Source organism: Festucalex cinctus, chromosome 13 (genome assembly GCF_051991245.1).
Source record: "Festucalex cinctus isolate MCC-2025b chromosome 13, RoL_Fcin_1.0, whole genome shotgun sequence".
NCBI lineage: Eukaryota > Metazoa > Chordata > Actinopteri > Syngnathiformes > Syngnathidae > Festucalex > Festucalex cinctus.
This window is the reverse complement of record NC_135423.1, coordinates 15,433,248-15,460,616: the sequence shown is the minus strand read 5'-3', so window position 1 is coordinate 15,460,616 and position 27,369 is coordinate 15,433,248.

Here is a 27,369-nt window from a genome sequence, read left to right as displayed (position 1 = left end):
GTGCTTAGTATATTGCCAGGATGAAAAACATAATTAATTTACATGATGCCTTTTTAACTCCCTGACTGTCTGTGCGCGTCTGTCTGCAAAGTCTGCACTCGTCTCATATACTGAAGGCAGAGGACTCTACAGTGAGCACACGTCTCTACACGTAATCACTCATCTCCCCTTTGCATCCCTTTGTCCTCTTCCGCCTCGCTTTTTGTTTATCTCTCCTCTTCTTCCTGCTTCTCTCGGTTTTCCACCTCCGCCTCCTCGCCTACAGATGCCGTGATCCATCTGGCTCATCAAAACACCAGAAGTGGGTCACTGTCATGAGCACATATATGCTCAGACACCAGACACACACATGAATACACATTATAGCCCCACCCCAACTCCACCCAACTACAGTACACCCAAACAAGCATTCCGTGACCAAACCGTCAGACCAAAAACTGACCAAACATGCGTGCGAACACTCGCACACAAGCGAGCATAGCGCACGCACACAAATCCAATCCGATAAATGCAGTTCTGTATCAAAGTAGGGTGGACTGAATTTCTCAAATAAAAACTGGAACGCTACAAATTTACAGAAAATCGAATATACAAGAGCCATAAATGCTCAGATTGCGTTCAGTCTGACTACATTACCCATGATTCTTAAACACGAAAGCAGGAAGTAGTTCTAGTTCCGCTAGACAAAAAAAACGTCACCTGCATCAACGTGTGATAAAACAGTGGGGTTGGTGAAATCCACTGGGACGTGATGCACAAAGCTCAAAATTGGACTGGCTGTATCCAAATGACCACCCTTGTCCCCTAACCCTCACTGACTACATAGCCCCGCATTATATAGTGGCTTAATATGCAGTGCCCTCATTCTAGTTGGCGATTCGGACAGCCAGCTTATTAATTTCCCTGCCTTCACGTGCTCTAGGAAAGATGGACCTTACCATTCGGAAACTCCTAATTACGAGCGAGTTCTGTTCATGTGCTTTGTTATTATAGCTAAAAAAAAAAAATGCACATAGCAGTTGATGTACTCTTTGCTCGTAAAAATGAACAATTATGGCAAATAATGAGTTGTAAAGGACAGGGCACTGAATTGTGTATGCTATGTAATTGTGTAGATTGTAAAACAACCTGCTAGCGGACGTTAATGCCCTTATAAGTGTTAATATTTCTTGCCATTCATGAATCCTTCCGCGATCTTGAAACTTGAATAGTTCTCTCAACTCAACTTTATTTATATCACCGTAACTGACCACTGTAACTGTTACGATGCACAAGCGCATGAATATCTGACTATTTATTGTGAACGAAAAACCTTTTAAAACTGTACTTTAGTTCTTTTGTTGTAAATATTTTCAACTAAAATGCATTAATTTCCATAGTATATATTTAATGCTCGTGTTTTTTTCCATACTCGCAATGCATTGTGGTATGCATCAACCCGGTTGGGCGAACGTTGATGTTCACGACTTTTTCCGATTGCATTGTAGGTAATTTTGAGTGCCCTACATTTTCTCTCCCTTGACATTCGGACGCCACTAATGGCCTGACCCGATATAGGGAGTAGGGTGCACATTCAGACACAGACACTGTCTCGTTTCTGGTTGCCATATAACAAAACGCCACAGTACAGTTTAAATCACTTTAATTTGGATTTTTGTGGGTGATGCCACCACAAAGGCTATATGACGGCAAAGTACAATATGACCAAGTTGACAATAATAAGTATGGAATGTTCATCGTAAGTGTGATTATGTGAAGATATTCACCTGCCAAACACACACCGAAATCTCAAGTGTGAATATACATTGACTGTTTTTAGTTTCATGAACAGTATTCTGATCTATTTCCCACTGTTTCCCCACACATTATTTTTAGAATGTTTTTTTTGTTTTGTTTTTTTCCTTGAATTCCGAGTGCTTTTAACCGCCTGGTCCGGTAAGTAAACAGCATTCGTGTTTATCTATTTGTTGCACTCATCAGATAAGAGGAAGGTCAAGGCTTTTAATAAAGGAGAGAAGGCGTGCGGACAGCAACAGTGACTCACAAAGCCAGTGAAGCAAAACGGAGTGCACAATGAAATGTGTTTGGAGATGTGACGGAAGAGAACAAGGCGCATTTTCTAATGTGCCTGGAGAATTAGAGGCATTAGGATTAGGTTTAATCAAGTGATATAATGACGGGTGGTGGATTTAGAGGGGCGGGGGAAAAAAATCTATCGAAACAGACACAAATCATACCTGTATCCTTTTAAACTCTTTCAAACTCTCGCTCCCTCTCATTCAATCTATCAAATGATTTCTCTCTATCTGCTTAGTCGCCACTTCATCCCTCTCCTCGCTGTCGGCAAATTCACAGACACGATAGATCACGCAAGCGTTTAAGATGGGATTAAGTCGTTAAGGGATTTATCCTTGTTTTTTTCCCTAATTTTCTTGAATCGTTTTCCTTTTCGGACTGCGGCTGCGCGTGAGAATTTATCAAGTGTGTCCTCTTTGTTGTCCAGCTGTGCACTTGTCTTTGCGTGTCAAAACCAGAGCATTTTTGTCACTATGCGTGCGCGCCTGAGCACCACTTGAGTTTTTTTTTCTTTTCTTTTTTTCTTTGTCCTTTTCGCCTTTCTGCGTGTTGTGGTGGGTGTGTGCTTGGATGCCCCGGCGCATGTGCAGTCTTAGATGTGCATGTATGTGTGCTTGTGATGGAGATGGCACTTCGTGACAGCGGCTTTGTTGATTTTTGCAACGATGAAGACCCCCTGTGGTGCTCAGCGCAGCGCAGCGAGAGCCATCGCTGGGATTCCACTCATCTGGACCCCACAGCACAACACACATCACATGACAGTATGTAAGTGCGGTATAGAAGAAGTTGTAATATTGATGAGTGAGCTCCTTGACAGCAACTTGCTGTAATGAGGACGGAAGTGCGAATGTGGAACTTCCGCATGCAAGTTGTAGAGAAAAGAGAAGACGTGTTCTTAAGTATCGGGGGTCTACACAGTAATCTTGTGCAACCTCAATATGCGATGCCAGTGGCGGATGTTGATGAATCAGAGTGAGTTGACAATTCTGTAGAACTCACACAGGGAATGTGATGAGGCTAGAATTTTTCCTTTTGTTGTCTTGACCAGCACGCGGGCATGCATCACATCACACACTAACAAAGGGCATGGCACAGTATGGCACCGCGTGGCGCACACAACAACAAACAAGGATCCAGGAGAGCAGCCAGACGACTGGCTGTGCTGCTTTGTAAAGATGAGTGTTTATTTTCAGTTCTAAAATGAGATGAATACAACTACTATTGTTTGGTCAAAGTTATGTGTAGTTTTATGATATACACATACGTCTGCATCAGGGGTGTCCAAACTTTTTTTAATATGAGGGCCACATACAGAAAATCAGAAGGACGCAAGGGCTACATAATGTTATGAAGAGAAATTGTGTTTAGTCCTAAAAATTGGACAAATTATTTGTGCTTTTGCATATTTAGAAAAATGCTACGATATATAAACCAATTTATTTGTAATATGGTAGTAGGGTTATTATAGTTTTGGAATTTTTCATTTTAGTTAGTTTTTATTAGTTTTCATGGTGGTTTTGTTAGTTGTTCTTAGTTTAATGAGTATTACTTGTGCACAATATTTAAAAAAAACACCATGGGAGCGACATCATCTGAAGGTGCTTTTCTATTGGCTGCTGCTAGATGACGTCACTTCTGTGTGACATACTTTCAAACATCATTATTCCGGTTTATATCAAAATAAATCTACTAAAAATCACATTTAAAATCATCCCCAAAGGCTCATGCATTAAATTAATTACCAAAGACTAAAACAAAGGACATGTTTGCTATAATTATAGTTAGTTTTAGTTAGTTTTGTAAACATAAAATGTAGTTTCAGTTAGGTTTCGTTTTTTAAAAAGCATTTTCGTTTTTATTTTATTTCGGTAACAATTGTTTTTTTTATTTTAGTTTTACTTTTTTCATTAGTTTTAGTTAACTAAAATAAACTTTAATGGCACCTGTTTTTCGATACCCTCCCTTCTTACTTTGACCATCTCCAAACATTTTTGTTTTGTTTATTTTATTTGAACTGAGTCAAATGCCATTTTTACCATATGCCGCGGGCCACTGAAAAATGGATGGCGGGCCGCAAATGGCTCCCGGGCCGTAGTTTGGACACCGCTGGTCTACATACATATACATGTACTGTACGCATATAAACTGTACAAACATATAGTGAACAAAAATGTAAACACAATGCTTTTATTTTTGCTCCCATTTCTTCTGCGAACTGGACTCAAAGTTCTAAAACTTTGTCTACATACACTAAAGGACATTTCCTTCAAATATTGTTCACAAAAATGTCTGAATCTGCCTGACCTGACAGTATTTGTACATCATTGCCTCCTGTTTTGATGTACATTTTACACAATGTGTGGACTTCACTGGAATTGGGGTTTGTACTTTGCTTACAGTACCTTCTACTTCACAGTTACTGTAAAGCACACGCTGTACCCAGCAATTGTCCCTTATCACAATAGAATTCGGGCATCCGCTCTTTTGAACTGTTGCAAGTGCTTGAATAGCAGACTCATTCGGAAAGTTCCAACAGATATTACACAACCTCCCAAACTTCAATGGAATTGGGGGTATTGTATATTTTGGTCCTCAAGCAGTTGGTAGATGAGTCTGTGATGCTTCGGCGCTCACCTTTCGAACCAAGTTCTATAGTCTAAACTGACAGCCCTAATAATTAGGGATGAGAATTAATAAGTCTTTAGCGACACAGATTCCATCATCAATACTGTTTATCGATTCAATTCTTTTGAAGTTGTCATTGGGTGAAGAAATGAAATAATTCAATGCTTGCTTTAAAGCAACACTTAGGAACTTTTCAACCTTCATAAAATAGTTTCATAACTCTTCTGATTCTGTATTGCTTTTTCTGGCACGAGCTCCTTTGCGCTGTTCTTCATGGGAAATGTGGTCTTCCTATAGGCAAAAATCCTTTTTTAAGATGTTCAATTTTGGACAGAGAATACAACATTATCCAGATTCTATTGTATGTATCCTTCAAGAAAAAAAAAAAGAAAAGAAAATTTGTCGAGTTACTTTCCAATGTATGTCAAGAGAGCAAAAAGCGAAATACAGTTTTCGCATACGCTACAAGGTATCAGATTGCTTGAGAAAATGGTCCAGTTCTGTTCTTATTTGGGTTTTTAAGCCCATTTTTAAGCACTGACACTGAGAACAATTCTACGCTCTTCCATCATTCTCGCCTTGACATGAGGCCAATTGTTGCTGAGAATGAGGCGATTTAAGCGGCCTTACCAGCAGAAGAGCCATGGTCAAAGAACTGTTTTTGTTTTGTTTTTTTTCTAAGAAGAATCAATGTGTGCAATCGTCAGGCAACAAATAAACAACTCCCAGAAGAAGAAAAGTTCTTCAAAAAAAGTTCAATTTCCATCCCAACTAATAATGTTCTCTGTTTTCAGAAATGAGATTTGATTCCACACCTTCAGAAGAGATTGACAAACAATATTGTAACTTTCCAAAATAAGGAATCTTAAATGGATTTGCTGGCTATGTTATTTCATGAAATAAAATTATCTACCAGACAGGCGCGACCCTAAAAACAAAAAAAACAAAAAAAAAACTCACACACACAACATAATGAGGACACTGTTGGGGTTCAGTTTTGCACCGCAGACTGTTTGTAGACAGGCGGGGTAACGGCAGGACAGCAGGGCAGCCAGTTAAAAAAAAAAAAAAAAGAGGTAGAGAGCGAAGGGGGGGAGTCTGTTACATTAATCAGAGTTAACAGACAACACATGTGCTTCCGTTAGCCCCACTAGAGCACGCATCACAACACACGGATCGGCACGACATGGCATGGCACAGTCAGCCAAGAGAGGCCAGAGGAGGTAACACTGGCTCAACTGTGCGTGCCTGCCTGTCTCTGCACGTTCTCTTTCTCTGCTGCTGTCCAATTTGTGCAGGAGCCCATACGCTTCTTAAAAGTGATCCTGCTTTTGTGACCTTCGTTTGCAGCCGCAGCCAGGTGGAATTAGACATCATTATATCTGACGAGATGGCAGCCAGCGAAGCAGAGCAAACGGCAGCCCTCATTTGACTTGAGCTCTTGAACAAGCAGGAAACAAATGCTCTCACGAGCAGTCTTTAACTTTGATGGATCAAATCTGCAAGAAAACTTTGAATGTTGAAAGGTCTCTCAAGGATAGCATCGTGGTTGGAACGTGGCACTTGCATTCCCCGTGCTTGTTCTCACCAGGTACTTCAGTATCCTCGGACAGTCCATGTATACTTGCTATTGTCTACAGGTGTATACAGCAGCGTGACTGATTGTCTACCTCGTTGACAGCCACATTTATACAAAGTTTGGTTCGAATTGGTAAAGCCAGATCAAGCTTGCATTTTCTTTAAAGCGTGGGACTTTTGGTCATGCTTCTCAACAACAAAGACATCTTTGAATATGACTTAATGTCATATTACCGTTACCGTATATAAATTATAAAACACCTGACAGGCCATTTTTTTAGTGGTGTGATGGATCACAAATGTAACAGTTCAGATTGGATCACGGATTTGAATCACAAATCTGATCATTTTTAGGATCAGCAAAAAAAAAAGAAAAAAAAAGATAAATAGTACTTTCTCTTCATTTATTTTGTAAAGAACTTTTTCCATTCATCCATTTTCTTAACCACTTATTCCTCACAAGGGTTGCGGGGGGTTCTGGCGCCTATCTCAGATGGCTCTGGGCAGTAGGCGGGCGACACTTTGGACTGGTTGCCAACCAATCGCAGGGCACACAGAGACGAACAACCATCCACACTCACAAGCACACCTAGGGACAATTCGGAGCGCCCAATTAACCTGCCATGCATGTCTTTGGAATGTGGGAGGAGACCGGAGTACCTGGAAAAGACCCACACGGGCACTTTTTCCATTAAATTAAAAAAAAGAAAATACAAAAATAAAAATCAATTCAAAAGTCGGATTTAGGAACACAACTTTTAAGTGCACTATGAATCAGAAACATGCTTATTTTTACTTGCTACAGGTGTAAAATGGCTCAATGAGTCAAGTATCGCTTTAAGTGCTACACAATGTTACTTTTTTTTTTTTTTTTCAGTTCAATTAATTCATTGTTCTATGAAGAAGGCAGCCATTAACATCGAACCCACAAACAGATAGAAATGAATGGAACATCTAGTGGATAAAATGAAAATGTGCTTGAATACTGATGAAGAATCTGTAAAACCTTATAATTATAGTGAGAAACAACAAGAAGATGATTGCTACATCTACAATTTGGATTTTTCTGAAAATATAAACAAATTGTAGATTGTTTTTTTGTTATTTTCAATGTTAGATTAATTTCAATTGGTGTGTTGGGATGTTTTGCTGAACATCTTTCACAAACAAATGACACAGCATGTGGTAAAGCAACTGCTTCATAAAGGCACCAGTGACCTTAAGATGACCTGTGGATTATAGCAATATTGTCACTTTAGCAGGCCCCAGACAACACCCGTGCCAATATTGCACAATAATCCCCTTGTGGTCTCACAGTCGTGACTGCAGATCATCATTCACCTGATGAAACAACCCCACCCCCATGTCTCCCGGATATAATCTGCCTCTCCTCCTCTTTGTAGAAAACAGACAGGAAGCATGTAGGAAGAACAGTAAAATCAGAACGAAACAAGGAGTACGGAAACAACTCCCATCCATACTGACTGGAGTTATAAGGCACAACATATGTGGCACCCTAATCCAGTGGCCTGCTGAGGTTTTACTGAGGAAGAGGATCATAAAAAAGGGAGGAGTGTGTCTGGCTAGCAGCCATCCATTATTGAAGGAGGCGAGAAGTGAGGGAGTGAGAGTAAAATGAGTAGAGCTCAATGGGACATGTGGTCTCTCTTGGAAGACTTTGCCATACTCCCATTAAAAATGAATTTATGGCGGGAGGAGGAGGGCCAAAGTGGTTAAGCCCCCAGTGTTGGGTAGTCAGACGTCAGGAGTACAAATAACTGTAACCAACAGATGCTCATCTTCCTTCTGAAAATATTAATATATTAAGTGTGGATTTGTATATAACCCCCCTCCCCACATACACACGCCAGAAAGGACAAAAAAAAATCAGTCACCACTGGTAAGAGATTACACAGTAAAGTAAATAAAGTTGTTAAATTGACAAGATTGTTTCAATGATGTCTGCTCAGTGGCATTCCTAAGAAAACACTGTATTATTGCACATACATACGAAACAAGAAGTAAATATGGTGTCGGTGTGGTTTTCTTTCTACTTTTAGATTCCCATCAAAATCTGGCCTTACAGAAATAAAAAAAAAGAAACAGGTAATCTACATACCTTTCCAGATTCTGGAGCTGGGTTAAGTAAATTATTTCAAATATGCATTCTCTCTTTTTTTTTTTTTTTTTTTTTTTTTTTAATTAATTCTGTTCCTCAGTTTGTTAGTTTAGCACTTTGATTCATGGAGAATGACTTGAGACGTTTCAATTAGAATTACCATTTGTATTCCAGGGCAGCAGGAATTATTGTGATTGAAGGTTGAAATGACAATTAATGAATTATTTAATCTTTATTTTTATCTGGATTGGCATCAAAATTTAACAGATTCTTCCTGTGAACATATAGCAAGCCAATACACAAAATGTGACACGAGTAAAAATAGCCTAATTCTGATCAACTACATGCTCATTTTATTACTCTTTGACATAGTTCGATGTGTTTTAGTTTTAGTTTTCAGATTAGGCCTACTATGTATCGTTTTGAGAAATGTTAAATATGTTTTCCCGTCTCATGTAAGTAGGCTTCACATGATCAGGATTTTTCAGCTGGTCAAAAAAATGATAACCAATCACCGATTCGATCAGAATATGGGGTAATATACACTGTATCTTTTTTTTTATATATTTTTTTTAACTTCTATTTCTTCGACAGTTGAGCCGCTATTCATGGTTTATAGGGAGGGACTGGCCTGGCCCACGAATAGTGAAAACCCACATACATATAATTGACATCAATTTAAATGCATGGGGAAAACAAATCTTCAAAAAATGCTGATAAAAAAAATAAATATAACATGCAATGTGCTATTTGGTGGAGCCGATCAATGACGTCATTGAGCGATCAGGCAAATGAAGATAATTTCAGCCAATCAGAACGTTGTAAAGTCTAAAATAAAGGCAAACATTAACTCATCTCGTGGCACGATAGGAAAGCTGTTGCCCATATTGCAAAAACAGATTGTTTTAGCAACAATATGTAGCTATAGCCTACTGTATGATGAAAACTACCAACACAGAGAGCACGACTCAGCTTGTGAACATGTTATGAATGCACTGGTAAACAAAATGCAGCACCTCTTTACTAATGTATGAAATTAAAGAATGTGAATAGATGCCGTGGCGTGCTGTATGTGAGCGTGTGTACACAAGAGTGCATGTAAACACGCGCAATTTCAAGGCATTTTTTTCAATTGTCCTCTTGCATTTGTCATGTGCATGTTTGATGTAATGTGAGCAAACGGGAATAATAACTGTCTGAAAAAGGAAAGAGCTAAGTGCACAAAAGCAAGTGTGCATGTGTGTCGATTCATGTGTGACACAGGGGCAAAACGTCTCAGTGCAGAAAAGCATTTATTTATGCACACAATTGGATGCGCTTTCTTCTCTCCTATTTGCTCTCCACATGCTCACTAATCACCCCTAAAGTGAACGTCTTGTCCTGTTACATTGTGTGCCCTTGAACACGCATACACATGCACGCACACAAAACATGAAAAGAGGTAAGAGGTAATGCCCCTCGTGTCTCTCCTCCTCTGTTGTTTCTAGCTGTTCTACCCCTGCCATGCTTCCTCTCTACTGGAGCTGGACGTCTTGTTCTGTTTCACGACGGTATGCGTTTCAGCTCCTGTGACACTTGACAGGAGAGCGGGGTAGTAGAACGAGGTGCTCAGGCGCTGTGCTGCTAAAAACAACTAATTCTTCAGCTGCAATTGGACTGGAACACTACGCTCGCACGCAGCAAACTTGTCAAAGTTGAATATTCACCGTGACAAGTAAGAAAAGAACTTGGCTTTTTTTGGGGCATTTTAGAGGAGGCAGTTGGGGAAAAAAGTTTATATCATTAGGAGGCCGACAATAGCACAACAACAACTTGCATAGTATACACTTGGCTTAAGTTTTGCTGCAATGCAATATGTCTTCTCGGACAGTACTCTTTCGGTGAATCATAAATACTGCAGAACTTGAATGACTAATCTGACCATATCTGAGAAAAAGAAACAATAGAGTTCCCTTGTAATTGCGTCATAGAAAACTAATTACAAAGAAGTTCGGATGTTTTGTAAAACCGAAATGAAAAGAGAATACAATAATTTGCAAATCCTTTTTGCAAATGATATTTTTTCAAATTATATTTAATGGAACTGAGGCACATTTGTGAGGCTGGTGAATGTTGTCTCCACGTCAGGGTTCATTCAAGGTCGCCAAACGTTTGCCTAATATATTAAAAGATAATCTTTTCACAAAGAAAGTTTGAACATGCGACAAGAAATAACGTTTAAAAAAAACAGAAAAAAATATATATTAAAGAAAGAAGTGTGCTAATATCACAGCACATGACCGTGACCAGGTGCAAGACACACAGTCACTCCTCCAACACCATCAAAGTAATTTTTGATAAACTTTAAAAATTTCAATTTCAAGTATTTATTTATTTATTTATTTATTTATTTTTTTAAAGATTTATTTACAATAGTTTTGTACCGTATGACGGTGTATTAGGGCCATGTAGATTTTTTTTTTTTTTTTTTTTTTAGAGGGCAGGGGCAATATGACGAATTTGACAAATTTGCCACTTTTTAATGTAACGAGAAAAAAAGTGGAAAATTTGCCACTTTATAAACTGGCAACTATGATATTTTTAATCTCTGCTAAAGCAATTAGTATCTCCTTGTTTGAAAACCCAACCGAAAAGTACATTTTAACGAGTTCTTCCACCGTAGACATTTTGCAAACTGTGACTTGTGTAGCCCGACACGTGCGTTTCCTTTCTGCCGGCACTACACTACGGCACTACACTACACAAACAGCCACGAGACGAGAAAAATGAAAAAAGGCAAATTTGCCACTTTTTTTTTCTCGTCGTGTTAAAAAGTGGCAAAAAAAAAAATTCTCGTCATATTAAAAAGTGGCAAATTTGCCACTTTTTTTCTTGTCATATTCCTCTAAAAAAATAAAAATAATTTCTCCGTGGCCCTAATACGCCGTCGTAGTACTGGGTGATTTTAGGCCACAAAAAAAGAAGAACTTCACTTTAATGGATAATCAGCTTTAATTCATGACCCCACCCCTTCATTAATTAAAGTTGTCCTGCATACATTTTAAAAATCAAAGATGAACTAGAAAATGTGTCTATATTTTGTCTCTCAGAGCCATTCAACAAAAGGAAAAGTTGATTGAAATGAAAGAATTTATAATTTTTTTCAATTATAATTAATTGAAACAAATTATCGTATATCAAGGATAAACTGAATATACAGGGCCAGTACTAGTTCTGACAGGGCCACCACAACGTACAAAGGCTTAGTCAGACACAGTTGCAGTGAAGATCTGACATGAGGAATGTTGTTGCCCAATATGAAGTATTTGTGGTAGTCTTGAGGTCAACCAAATATATACACAATTCTGAGCTTTGAGCTCATTGCTTGCATTGGTTTTCTTCCTCACTTAAAAAAAATATACATGATAGTGTAATTCCAAATTTGAGTTGACTATAGTAGATCTGATTGGCTATCGACTCCACTGCTCACCCAAAATCAGCTGGGACAGGTGCCAGCCCATTCTCCACTTATAATGAGGACACTTATATAAAGGACACACTTGGCATCTTACAATCTCACTTGACAGAAACGCGACTGGAAATTCCCATACATTGAAGCCACAATTCATTGGAACATTAAAATATAATGTAGGAAGACGTGACAATCGTTGCATCAGTATGACATCATATCAGTGTGACACAGTCAATGGATTCAATAAAGAGCAACATGAAACAGTACGGTGCTGCATGCTGATATTCTCCATGAGAAAATGAATTACAAATGCTCGTTTTTTTTTTTTCTATCATTGTTAACCCACATTAAAATTGTGTGTTCTTTCCAAAATATTTCTGCTGTTGTGTAGAAGTGATACTTCCCTGTTGACTGTGATGTATCTTGTCGAAGGTGTGCTCCACCTTCTGAGGCTCATCGAACTGTGGTCATTGTAATACCGGTCCAATTTTGGAAATACTGTACGATGCAAAGTTGTGCACCTATACAATAACAGTGAATGGCAAATAAAAATCATCCTGCTTTGAACTTCGCTCCGCGTGTGTGTGTCCATCTCAGCAGCCCACCATTAAATCTTGGTGCCAGTGCTCTCCCAGCACACCGGGATTACAGCACTTAAATGGGTCTGTTAGTACGCCACCTCCTCTTTGCCTCCCACGCCAAGTAGCGCACGCGGCGCTGCCCACAGCTTTACACTTGCATTGCACACAGGCTCTGTTGTTTTTTGTTCTCTGTCCATACACCCCCCCCCCCCCCTCCGCCCCTCCCCAGCCCAGCCACCCTAAACCTCTACCAATAAATGATGTTGAAGTATTCTCAGCAGGGGGTTAAGCCCAGAACATCCTCTCTTTTGCGAACCTATAGGAATCCAAGTGGAGGAGAAATATGATCAAGGTTGGGGAGGGGGCAAATTTGACTGCTCTTGCTCTTTGCGTGATGATCGCATGCCCCTTGTGATGCTTAACAAACAGACCACCACAGAGAGAATGATGTCCATCGCAAAAATCAATAAATAACATTGAGTTCCATCCGAGTTAGTGCACTGAGAAACATAGAAATAGATGGGCTGTGCGTGTATTTGTAGGTTTGTGTGAGACCACGTGGGAGGAGGGGGTGGGGATAGTCTGTGTACGGGCACACAATGAATAACATCCATCAACAGGACACAATGCAGAATTACAAACATTTTAAGAAAAGACAGTTGATGTTGAAAGGCAAGAAGATGAACTCGGAAAAGTAAAAGCAAGTCACACTTATGAACTATGAACAATTAATCTATTCATGTTCACAGCTACCATATCTTAACTATTCTACTAACCAATGTTGGCAATTTATGTATGCACCATTCTCATTTTTCCGTATACGTTTTTCTTGGCAAATCATTCTGGCTTGTTGAGGTTGCTCTGTATTTATTTATTTATTTTTTTAAGACAATGACAAAGTACAATCAATGTGCAGCCACTTGTTTTTTGTTTTATTTAATGTATTCATTCTCCACATTATAAAACTTCAAAGGGAAATTAATCTCACAGCCTGATGTGTATTTGAGTTGCAAAGCGTAAGTTGCCATTTTCATTTGTCTACAGCAGGACTCGAACAATCAACTTTTGGTTCCGAATCCCAAGTCAAATGAAAGATGGCGATTATTATGTATTTGGGATATTTTATATTATGCAAATGTTCCTCATTCACTTTGCAGAGATGATATGAGCAAAATGAGGCATAAAAATCAAACCAGGTTGAGAGAAAAATGCCCATACACATTGAGGATGGGATGTCCTTGTTATAGCTGTTGTCGTTGCCGTCTAAAGGTATATAAAATGACTAATTACATGGTTCTTTACTGGGTGTCTCCTGGCATATGGAGAACCAAAACTGTCATAATTCAAAATAAATAAATAACTAATATATTATATATATATATATATATATATATAACTTCAAACACAAATATATGTATTTCCAAACCATGATTCTGGAACAACCTGTTTTATCTCATCAGGTAGTGGGTGGATGGTGGAACAGTGAGGAAGCATCAGCGTCATCTCCTCCTTCGTCTCGTGCTGTGCCTCCACACAGATCTCCTTGTCTCCTGGAAACAAGCAGAGAAGAATTAGAAATAGCTCAAACGGAAACCATTCAGCTCTGCACGTTAAGCGGCTTGTTGTGTCAACACATCAGACAAGAAATCCAACACTGAGGTGGGCAGGGCAAACTTACGCTTATGTTTAATCCTCACGTGTCTTTAAGGTTGTTGCATCCTCAGTCTCAAAACTCTAAAGTTGTGTATGAAAAAAATCATTAGCAGCTCAAAACCAAGCCATTAAAGGTCACTTATGGGGTTCATCTAGTAAAAAAGGTGCCACTGTGCCACTGTTTGGCTTTTTAGGTGTTTCTTCTCAACTGGCTCCCTTATATCTGCTGGGTGAGTGGAAGAAGTACCTGTGGCAAAAGCCAAATGGTTTACTTTCTGGACACCTACAAGTTATCAGTACATAAAAGAGCTGGAAGAATTATAAACCAAGCTAAATGTATAGAACCAATCTTGCATTATTTATAATTTTAAATGCCCTGAAATTATCTGACTTGGTTGAATTTAAAACTGCACAAATAATGTACAAATTAAGTAGTCTAATAATTGAGTTTGTCAGAGTATTCAGAGGCTGTTTGAAAACAGAGAAAGCTGTTATGATCTGAGGGTAACTCATGTTCTCAAAAAAACACAAGACAAGAACTAACAAAGTAAAAATATGTCTCTGTTTACAGTTGTTAATTTGTGGAAAATTACAAAAATGAGCCAAAAATGTGTGGTTTAATAATACTTTTTAAAAGCATGAAAGTCCTAGATAAATACTGAATATGAACCAGGCATAAAGGATATTGTAAAAAAAAAAAAAACACTTTTTTTTTTTTTGTGGTAGTTTGACTGTGTTTTTTATTTTTTTTATTTTTTTTTTTATTTGTGCAACAAGCTTGCTTTTATATTTTTGTTTCTAATTTAATTTAATTCTGTAAAATAATGTAATAAATGATGTTAGCCCTTTGATGGATTTTGTTTTCACTGAAGTGTGATTTTGTTTTGTTAAAAAGGGGCATAGACATGATAAGCTGTGACTACACCCAACAGCTTTTCGGTTGTCTTTATCTTTGTTGTACTTCCTGAAATGACTGATTGACTGAAGCTAATCAAAAAAAATATATATCAATCTGTCAATCAAATAATGAACCAATCAAGAATAATAAAAAAAAAAAAAAAATCAAACTTATTATTATTATTATTATTAGTAGTAGTAGTAGTAGTAGTAGTAGTATTTATTTATTCATTTATTTATTTATTTTTATTTTTATTTTATTATTATTATTTATTTTTTTAATAACTCCAAATTCGGAACTCGCCTCCCTGCAGGAAGTCATGAAACTCAAGTATTAGCATGTTTGACTATGACTTTTTGTGGAATGACACATTTCCATAAGAATTTATTAAATATTATGTAATTGTGATAGTTTTTTATTGTTTTATTCTAATTCCACTATTTCCTATACAAAATCCAAACTAAGGGGAATGAGTTTGAAGCTCTCCTGCACATGCACGCCTTAGGAGTTGAGTCTTTAGATGTTGTGTTCTCTGCCCTATTAGCCCAAAATATCAAGTCAACTTTTCAGGTTTTAAGGTGGGTGGTAAACTGATTAATAGCTCTTAGCCACAGAGGTTACCGTATTTTCCGCACTATAAGGTGCATCTCATTATAAGGCGCACCTTCAATGCATGGCATATTTTCAAAACTTTACCATATATAAGGCGCACTGCACTATAAGGCGCACCGCATTATAAGGCGCACCTTCAATGAATGACGTATTTTAAAACTTTTCATATATAAGGCGCTACAGTAGCGGCTGGGGTTACATTATGCATCCATTAGATGGTGCTGCGCTAAAGGGAATGTCGACAAAACAGTCAGATCGGTCAGTCAAACTTTATTAATAGATTACAAAGCAGCTTTCTGACAACTCCATTCACTCCCAAAATGAATAAACAGCTGTTTTATTATTTTCTCTGAGGTAAAGTGTTAGTATTAGCTAGCGATCCAAGATGGCGGGATCTTCTGCGCATGCGCGTCACCAATCGCGCAAGGGTCACCGATAGCGTCTTGACAGCGAGACCTGTTGCGGCTCAATATTGATCCATATATAAGGTGCACTGGATTAGAAGGCGCATGGTCAGCTTTTGAAAAAATTGAAGGCTTTTAGGTGCGCCTTATAGTCTTGAAAGTACGGTAATGTAATCCCTTAGCGTGATGTGCACCATATTAAGCCCATTTGATGCACACACTGTTCCATTGATTAATCAGTCAAGTTACTGTACGTTATGGTTATTTCTTCTGAGTAGAAGTGATATTGTAATAACGCTGCCAAATAAATGACGCTGGTGATGTTTTAAGATGTTATGGCGCATCTCAGTTAGGTGGCAGTGACTGCAGGAGGGTTGTGTGAGAAGAGCAGTAATACTAGCCTAACACAGCTTCTGTCTGGTATGTGACTGTGCACGCTTTCAGGGCATTTATCTATCAGCTCACCATTAGCGAAAGGGAAAGCATCACGCCAAGCCAACACTTGACCCCACATTAAATACCTCTGGCTAACTTGGGGCCAGCGGTCACTCCTATCAGATGGTCCTCCGTGCGTGGCTGCATGCCAGACATGAAATGCCCTCTCAGGCCATCAGAGGGAAATAGAGTGAGAGGACACGCAGGAGACAAACAGAGATAATAACAAGACTAAGAAGTCTTGCAGACACGGCAAGGATTTACTTGATATTAAAGAGTTTGTCATGTAAACGGCCACGCACGCGTGCTTTTGCACTCACACACAAAGTCTGCCCGATCAAAGAGCAGGCTTCAAGCTCACGCACACTATTAGCGTGAATGCCCTCCTACTGTCTCCGGGCTCTGCGTTTAAACAGTCGAACAGAGATTCTCAATCAGCAGCTCACAGAACAGATAAATTAGTAACGCTCCGTGACAGCGTTAAGCAAGCCGATCCCTTTAGATGGACGCAGATATAAAAAGCCTGATTTTGCACGACAACGATCCCCCCGTGACATTTTGTCCGTTTTAGCCCTGATTGAACTATTAATCAGTCTAATGTGAGAGATGGCAAGCTGTTTATGAATTCATCTTTTCCGCATGGGTGCGTGCCTGAGTCGTGACAGGAAACGCACAAAGGCACACCATTTAGCGCGTGAGCACAAAAGAATAACCTGCGTGGGCCAAATTATATTTGGATGTAACATCTTGAGGACTGGAGAACGTACACACATTTGTTTTAGCACAAGTGTTGAAATTAAAGTGTCTACGTTATTTGATGTCTCTTTTCTGGACTATAAAAAAGTGGACATACATTAAATGAATTCATGGATGGACATGGATTAAAACATTCATAGGAGCATGCACACACTGGGACCATCCACGTGGAATGAATTGTCAAATCAATAATTTATGTCTTGAGCTCTATGGATTCTCAAATTTCAAATAACCTACGTGTTTCAGAAATGTGTCTTTTAAAATACTTTACTGTATACTACATTCCAAATGGAGTGATACAGCACGTCTTTGTTTAGCTGCCATAGATCATTATGAAGTATAAATTACATTAAACGCATCTTAAAGTGAAAGTCAACCTTAAACATTTCTTGACAATAAATTGTCATATGTGACCTAGTCTAAACATGACATTCTGATTCATATTGCATTTGTGGAATATGTGTTATGTAGCAAAATCCAGCCATTTTTATCCATCTCAGGGGGCAGCCTTTTTGCCACTTGCTGTCGACTGAAGATGACATCACAGTTGCTCAGGGCTCAGGCAACAACCAATCCCAGCTCCCCTGTTTTCTGAAACTGAATTGTGATTGGTTGTGACCTGAACAACTGTGATGTCATTTTCACTCAACGGCAAATGGCAAAATGGCTGCCTTCTAATATTGATAAAAACTGCTGGAATTTGCTGCTTAACTCATATTCCACTAATGCAATATTAACCAGAATACTGTATTTAGACTAGTGGGGCTGCGGAGAACATATTATTGTAAAGATTTTTTTGGCGGGACATTCTGTACAATAATTTGAGCTGATTGGACGATACGTCATTCTACACGTTTGTTTTAACCAATCACGGCCATGGGTGAAAATTTTGTCTACGTTCTTGCCGAAGGGGAGAGAACCACAAACATCTTACCAGCTAGAAATGCACGAAGCACCACTCGCTTTTCAACATTCAACAAGGAAAAACGGTGAGTAATTCTGTGAGAACAGAATTAATTGCAGCGTCCATTCGTCCATGTTAGGTTTGTTTGTTAGCTCCGGCGTTGGCGCTGGTTTACTGGTTTTGTCACAGTTGCATATCCCGCCCCCAAGAACAATGTCGCTCTGTGATTGGTCCGAACCGCCAGTGGTTCGGAATGGCGGTTATCAGCGGGACCGGTACAAGACGTATTCTCCGGGGTTTGTGAACTCACAAGTTACGTGAGAATTCATCTTGTTACACTTTCCCGGTAATATCGTGAAAACTTACAAAGTGATAGACATTGTAATTCACTTCCTGAGTGAACCCATAGTTGCTATGACAACAATGTGGCACTGAACAAATTTGATTAATGCTGTGGTGGAAATTTACAAAATAAAAGCACTGGGGTTATGGTAGGTTGGCTATTGTAGAGTTTTTAAATATTTATTTTTAATGTTTTGAAGGAGTCATATCATTAAAATTAACTAGTTTTTTCCCTGATTGTGTTTATATGACCAAATATTCGAGTAACTCATAAAAAAGTAACTCAGGGGTCTTATCTGGGTTTTTAAAAAACAAAATAAGAGCATATTTGGAGTTTTGGCGTGTTTACATGGCCTTTCAAAACCTGAACATTGAACAGTGCACTGGAGGCGAACACGAGAGAATTAATGAAAAAGAATGGTGAAGAATTCTACCGACAAACCTTTGACTGTGTTCTCAGTTCTCACTGTTGTTTGTTCAGTTTGAATATTAAATATCTTGTCATTGTCGTGTATTCAACTGAAAATAGTCTTTTACAAATCATTACATTCTGTTTCATTTGCATTTTACACATGTACCTTAGTATAAAGTCAACGTAAAAGTAAGAAGAAAAAAAGATTTTCACCAATGCCACCTTATTTATATACATACAAATTCTTTGTTTTGAGAACATAGTCATCTGGAGCAAAAGGTTGATGTCTTATTTTAATTCGTTCAATATTCATGGTTAATCAGTTTAATTAACAAATAATCAATAGTATCGATGAAGTACATGTTTGTTTAGAAACATCTCCAAATTTGTTGAGCTCTGCCGTTTGTGCTTGCATGTGTCGCTCACGACAGGCACTGTTTGGGTCGTGTGCATTTAATGTATTGTCTCAGAAGTAATGTGGAATTACGGCCAGACATTCCTGCAGGGGCTTTTAGAGGGCCAATCATCTCATGGTATTAGTCAAACTACAAATGTCCTCAGACATATTTTTTTTTTTTTTTTTTTTTTTTTATGCCTTTTTTTTTTTGTGATATCAATGCCCTCAATTCTTTGTGGCTGGCCAACCCAAACCTGTGTCCAAATCTGGGTTAATGTCACCTTTTGTAACAGAAGAGCAAGAGAAGGGCGAGAGCGATTTGAAATGATTTCATTTGGGTTGCACGTCGTGCTATTTATGGAGCCGTCAATGAATCGTGCAGACTGGGATGCACGTTGCAAACGCACACACACCCACTCAAGTCTAGCCTACCTTCCGTGCTTGTTTATCTTCCCCCGCAGGAGGAAGAGACTGGTGAACGTGACTGAGGGGGTGAAATGCTGCAGTCAGGCAGACAACAATCAGACCTCACACACACCCTGCCATGGTTTAAAGGGGGTAAAGGGGACTTTGAACTCTCTTCCTCTGTTTCTCTTGGCCCTTTGGAAACTAATACAGTTGTTTTAAATGCCCCTGGAGCAAGGGCACATAAGGAGTTCAGAACCAAATGTAGTTTTAAGGCATTGAAATTTTATTTTGCATCCACTTTGTATCACAACTGTCAGCTTTGAAGTCCCATTTAAAGTTTATTGTAACCCATCATTTCAATTTCAGTAGTTTATATTTCTCTAAATTCTATATTTTGATCGGAGAATTGAAATTTGAAGACAATAACTATTTGACAGTGTTTTGTTTTGAGCAGCCTCTAAAACAAATTAACCTAATTTGGGAAGGTGCATCCAGTGTTTTAGGGGCACTGAGCCTGCAGGGACTTGGCATCTATTGAGTCTGTTTCCGGCACGCTATGTGGGCAAGTGTATAATGAAGCATGCTTGCGTGTGTGCGTGCGTGCGTGCATGGAGGGAGGGGGTTTAGGAGAAGGAGGAGGGGGCGACAGGGGAAAAGTGTCTGTGGGGGTGTGTGTGCATGCATGGATTTATGATGGGGGGTAGGGGTCTGGGGTGGAATATGACCCACAGTTATTTTCCTTTTTTTTCCTTCTTTTTTTTTGGGCATGAAATAACTAATATTGTCACGCTTGACATAGTTGGGCTGGGGCTGCTACAGTATGTGGGACAAATCAGATGGCCAATCACGCAGGTTGATCTCATCAAACTATAGAATGTGGCAGGATAAGTCAGTTCGCCTAAAGGTGTGAACTGCTGAACATAAATGTGACTTCCACACCTGCAAATTTGAAATGAACTGCAAACCCTCTGGCACTTTTACTGACTTTCCTAAACATTTATTAGGTAAACTGCCTCATTGTCTGAGGTCCAAATACAACTTGACGTCATCGTCTGTGACACACTGTTATTTTCCTGTTATATTGTTTCACCGTGTTTATGTACTTGATTGTGTGTAACCAGCTACTAAGCACATGTCTTGCACTCTGCTTTCATCCTTATTTGTTTTTCCACAATTTATATACAGTAACCTGTAAGGTCAAACACAAGATGTTCTGTGACTTGTTTGTAATTCAAAACTATTTTTCCCAAAGGGAAAAGGAGAAATAGAAATAGTCCAATCCAAGGTCACTGCACTCCCATCATTACTAATTCTAATTCTTCTTCTTATTCTGCTGGTCCATCTTTTGCCCAAATAAAAGAACAAAACACACTGCTGGTAATACTACAGGACACTTGTGAGGCATAATTCATGCACTTATATATATTCTTTTTCATAAGAGCTTGGCCGAAATTCCAGATTGGGTGTGTCATGACTAGGGTCATGCAAGGGTTATGCTTACTGTCATGACGAGGGTCATGCATGGGTTATGTTTACTGTCATGACTAGGGTCATGCAAGGGTTATGCTTACTGTCATGACGAGGGTTATGTTTGGGTCATGCAAGGGTTATGTTTGGGTCAAGCAAGGGTTATGTTTGGGTCATGACCGTGTGGTCAAGTGTCCATTTTGAACTGAGGTCAATTGTCTGTTTTGAACTGATGTAACCAGCATCTAGTTTCAACTGGTAAGAGGCTATGTGATGTCAAGAATCTTTAATCTCTTTATCTGGTCCACAGCCAATCAGATAATTCCATGTCAGTCCTGTTTCCCACGTGTCTAGCCACAGCCAATCAGATCGATTCGCTGTGTATATAAGCCTGACTGAGGAGGATGTGTTTTTGTCGGATTATTACTTTTGTACTGCGGTTCCTCTGACCACCTGCTCGTCTGCTCCTCGGCCCAAGTTAGTTCCATGCCTCTGGATCCATGATGCCTTCACGCCTCTTGATGTTATGCGAATAAAGTGGTAAAATCTTATTTGTGTCTGCGTGTTTGGGATCCAACCCCAGAGCCTAACAGGGTGACCTCATGGGCTTTCAATTGTAGAGGTTCCATTGTACCAATTTGTTCATGTGTCGAAGTTCACATCGGTTCAATATCGACCTGGGATTGCTTGTTACCTCCAGGGTGTAGCCTGGCTTTCACCCTGAATGAACTTGGATAAGGTCATAGATTTGTTTTTAAGTCTAAACAGTGTCGCTGCAGAATAAATAATAATAATAATAATAATAATAATAATAATAATAATAATAATAATAATAATAATAATAATAACTACAGAAGGTTTATATGAGCCATAAGTGGGGCAGAAGCCAAAGCCAATCTACAATAAATCTCCCTAAACATTTAATCATCATCAATGAAAAGGCCTCAACCCATCTGTGATATTCTAGTGAACAACAGATGTTGTGGTTTGTCATAAATATAACAGAATATGTCACGGCAGTCAAAATCAGCAATCTTCTTAGTTGTAGGCTTTATTGTATTTTGGCAAAACAAAAATGGTCAAATACGGTGACTTCTTTGCTGCAAATAAATCCAGGAATTTCATTAAAATCTTGACAAATGATGTACTGATCAAATGATACTGTATAGTGAAAACTCAAAAATCAACCAGTTTGCTGGTCAAACAATTTGAAAAAAAAAAAATCCACATCAAAAATCATATAAAGATGCAGATCTCACACATTTTATTATACAAAACCTCAGAATACAGTGGAAACTCAAATGTTGAATTCTTTTAAGGACGTGTAATTCAGAATTCAAACAAAAAAATGTATTCTTGCTTAATTTCAGTACTCGACTATGTTCAACCCGCTACTCATCAGATCTTTCAACAAGCTGTTGTGGGATTTTTTTCTTAATCTGAAACATTTTTTTTCCCCATAGGAAATAATCCGCTCCAAAATTTGCTACCATGCGCCGCACAGATGCAAAGATGAAAACAATTGTGTTGGTCAATGTGACATCGCCAAGCTCAGTGGTCAAAACCTTGTTTCCACCACAGACTGATTCATACAAGTACATGATTTTGCGGACTGGTGGTGGTGTGGACTGGTGATTTGGGGATCTCTGGTCTAGCTGTGTAAGTACAGGTAGGTAGTTAGAATTTTGTAAGGAATTGAATAAAATCTCTTAGGCAATTTAAGGGTTTATGGAAATTGCCAGATTTATCCTAAAATGGAATCTGAAACAATTCAGCAATAGTTTGATGTGTAGTATATATAGTTGCTTTTATTTCCATATATATATATATATATATATATATATATATATATATATATATATATATATATATATATATATATATATAGAGAGAGAGAGAGAGAGAGAGAGAGAGAGAGAGAGAGAGAGAGAGAGAGAGAGAGAGAGAGAGAGAGAGAGATTTTTTTCGAATTATATTTTTATATTCATTTTTATTTTCACTTTTAGTAATTTCTTTATTTATTTAGTAATTTATTTACTTTGAATTTTGGCAGTTTTTGTCCTCCATATATGCTGTCATATGAGGCTATCAGGACTTGTGGGCTGATTTGTTTATTTATACACTTTATGAAAATGTGTTTTCATGTCTGACTTGATTTGTCTTTGCTTGATTTGCCTGACTGCTGACAGGTTTTCATGACTCTCTCCATGGCTGCCCTCCTGCCTGCCTGCCTGTCTGTCTCTCTCTCTGTGTCTTTTTGCTTATCTGCAGGACTATTAAGTGTGTGCGTGCGTGTGTGTGCGTGCGTGCGCACTGAATGGATTTGCATGAGAGCCAGTGGGGTGACCCCGCTCTCTCACGCCAAGGCTTCTGAGGAACAAATAGGACTAGTCGGATGTCGTGACAGCACTCACATCAGTTTAAATAAGAGTGCTGTGCTGCAGCCGTGTGTGTGCGTGTTCGTGTGTGCGTTAAAGCAAGCAGCCAGGCACGCATTTAGTCAAAAAAAGCTTTATGAGGCTTTGTGTGTGCCTGAGTGTGTTCAACCAGTAAGCATGCAATATCTTTTGAAGGTTCGGTAGAGAGGACGAGAGTGCGATCTTAACAGTTTAATGAACGCGATGGCGTTGACACACACACGCAAACACGCACGCACAAACGACGTCAGTCAAGTTAAACCATCCAAAGAGTGGAAGGAACAGGTTTGCTCTGTGAGACCAAGCAGGCTTCTGAATAAATGAATGCTGTCATGGGGTTAAACAGAGTTCACTCGCACATCGCTGCAATATGAATGAGCACAGACCACAACAATGACCAACACTTCGTTCTGGTTATGTTGCCAGGGAAGTTGCTCCCATACTAGGTGGGTATGGAAAATCTGAAAATAAGATATATGGGTTCATTGAACAACATTTAAAGTGCTTTTGGGAGAGTTTCATTTTCGGGGAGTAGAGTTATCAGCAAGCAGCAATGTTAGTAATGTAAAAGCTTCAACAGTATTTAAAAAAAAAAAAAAAAAAACATGTATAAAAGCTGTTAGTGGAGTAAAAATTGTAATAATACACCTTGCTGAGGGAAGCAAACTGTTGTCTGCCTCACAGTCGAAGGGTCCCAGGTTTGAATCTTGGCTCAGGGCGTTTAGAGATGATGTATTCTTCCCATGTTTGCATAGGGTTTTTCCGGTTACTTGCTCTCACATTTCAAAATCCTGCATTTTGAATGCTTAAAAGCGCTAACGTGTGTATTGTGAATGGGAGTATGAATGGTTGTCTATATGTGACCTGTGACAAATCAAGGGTGCAAACGTGCTTGACTTTTGGCTCCAATGGCTTGTCTACTTTTTCATTTAACTTAGTCGAAATGCAACACTAGGTAAAAAAATTTGCCATGGTCTTTATTAACTCATTCACTCCCACCATTTTCACAGAAGCAGTCCCGTTCACTCCCGGCTGTTTTACTGGATTTTGACTGATTTTGCAAGGCCCACAGAATATTGTGTTCTATTGCTATAAAAGCATGGAACCTGTCAAAAGAAAGATTAAAGTCTCTTCTTTCATCAGGAAAAAAAAGTATGTTTCTATCTGTTTCCGTTTTGCAGCAATTAGCATTAGAAGAGAGCTAAGTTTCATCAGTTTTCACAAATCTATTTAAAATTGTAAGTAATTGAGCTTTTTTTCTACATGGCCCTGGTTGATCTCCTTTGCTCTGCTGCCACATGCTGGCTGTGTGTGTAATAACTACCATTTCTGCAACCGTTCTTTGCAGTTGAGAGGCTGCATCAAAGCCTTCTGTATGCTCTAGCATAAAAAAAAAAAAAAAGCAAAAAACAAAACAAAACGTATAAATACGTCTTTGGGACACTTAGAGCATTAAAAAAACGTATTTATACGTTATTGGGAGTAAATGAGTTTTAAGTATTGCACACAAGTAATACACTTTTTTTTTTTTTTTTTTTTTTTTTTTTTTTTGTGTGTGTGTGTATGTGTGCGTGCGTTTGCGTGCGTGCGTTTGCGTGCGTGCGTGCGTTTGCGTGTGTGCGTTTGCGTGCGTTTGCGTGCGTGCGTGTGCGTGCGTGCAAATACTTATAAATTTATACTCATTCATTCACCTAAAACCTTATAAATATCCCATTACCCTTCGCCTTAACCAGGTACTTCAGAATCTTGCCAGAGTCGTGAGATTTAAATGGTCAGGAGACCAGAGAAAAGGTCAGAAAAAAAAAGAAATAAAGAGAAAAGAAAGGTAAATCAAAGTGACATCCAGCACCGACCAAACACTTCCTGCCTTCCCCATGATTACAAAATCAAAGTCTTACGCCAACCCCGGAAGCCTCTAAATTCCAGCAAATTTAGCGAGATCTCAAGAGCCCAGAGGAAAAACTAAAGAGAGGAAGGAGGGAAGGATCGATAAGGCAGAGTGAGATCAATAGAAGCCAGTACATCCAATCCATCAAAGTGAAGTCCAGCACCAACAAGACCCCTCCTGCGTGGTTACAAAACCGGAGTCTTATGCCAACCCCAGAAACCTCAAACTTCCAATAAATTGAGATCTCAAGTGACCAGAGGAAAAACTAAAGAGAGGAAGGAGGGAAGGATAGATAAAGCAAAGTGAGATCCACAGACACCAGCACCCACTGATTCAAGGGGCTGTGGGAGGGAGAGGCAACTTCTGTTTGAGTTTCAGTAGATGCTGGTGCGATGGATCTGGCATGCATAAGGACCACCACCAAAGAAAGAAGCCGTCAACCGCGGTCCAGCAAAGCGAGCACTTTTTTTTTTTTAAACAAAAACTAATGCTGAAACAAAAATATTTTTTTTAAACAACTAAAACTAATTAAAAAAAAAAACGAACAGAAACGCCCTGAAAACTAATTAAAACTAAATTAAATGAACAAAATTGTATTAAATTAGTCACAATAGAATCAAAAAACGTGCAAATATATCAATTTAAACAAGTCAAAATTAGGATGAATAATAGTTTAATTTTGTTCACGATTATGCTAATTTTGTAATTGTGGAGTGTAATAAATTTGAAGTGGCTGGGGAGAGGGACGTCTGGGCGTCTCTCCTTTAAAGCTGCTGCTCTTCCACGACCCGACCTCGGATAAGCGGGAGAGGATGGATGGATGGATGGATGGATGGATGGATGGATGGATGGATGGATGGATGGAGTATAATAATTGAAATGGTAATTGAATTTCAATTAATTGCACAGCCCTAGTGTGCAGTTTCATTTATTGGTCACAGGTGGCACTCGTGATTCAAAATTAAATTTTTTGCGTTCAGCAGTTTTAATGTTTATATTCTACTAATAACAGCTTGATCAGTTATTAAAGAAATACAGTCATTATAATATTGTGTTCCCTACAAGTGGCATTCCTGTGAACTCAGTCAGGTAGTCTGGAATTAGGAAGTTGCCTGTGAGTCACCACACAGCCTCAGGCACAACGGCTGATAAACAACAAGAAAAATGTGCGTCACAGAGGCGGGACGAGGGAGGTGGCGTGCGATGGCCGCGTGCATGGATGGTATGCTGGACACGTTTTACTATAAGTTGACTCACGCAAGGTATAATGGTCTTTTTTGCACGATGAAGGTGTGGGAGGGGCATCCTTTTGGCAGGGTCACTTACATGGGTGATACAATGAGAGAGAGAGAGAGAGAGAGAGAGAGAGAGAGAGAGAGAGAGAGAGAGAGAGAGAGAGAGAGAGAGAGAGAGAGAGAGAGAGAGAGAGAGAGCATGTTGTATGTGCATGACTGGGAGTGAGCTATCTGTGAGACATAATTACGGCAGATTAGTGAAGCCACACTGAGAACCTGAGTTGGTGCCGTCTGGACCCGCAGACAATGATCTCTGGGCTCACACCTCTCACATACAATCACACACACAAACACACACACCGACACACACAGGATATTCACTGAAAGACATGGTGAAGTGGAAAAAAATATATATCTGGTGACTACGCATTTCCTGGTAGCTCGTAAATTCCAATCTGGGCAGTATGTTTTCAGTCTGTCAGCACTCCATGGCTCTCCCCCGAGGTACCATAAACTTTGATATGATGAATGGACTAGAGGAAACGATGACAAGACTTGATGTCCCGCGCAATAATCAGAGCATAGGGCACCTGTCATTGGGGTCACATTCCAATTGAGAGGATAAGGGTCTGCTTTGCTGGTAAACATGTTTCTGAAAGTAAACACAATTGACATGTTTTTGCTTAAACGCAACATGAAGTTGACCACAAA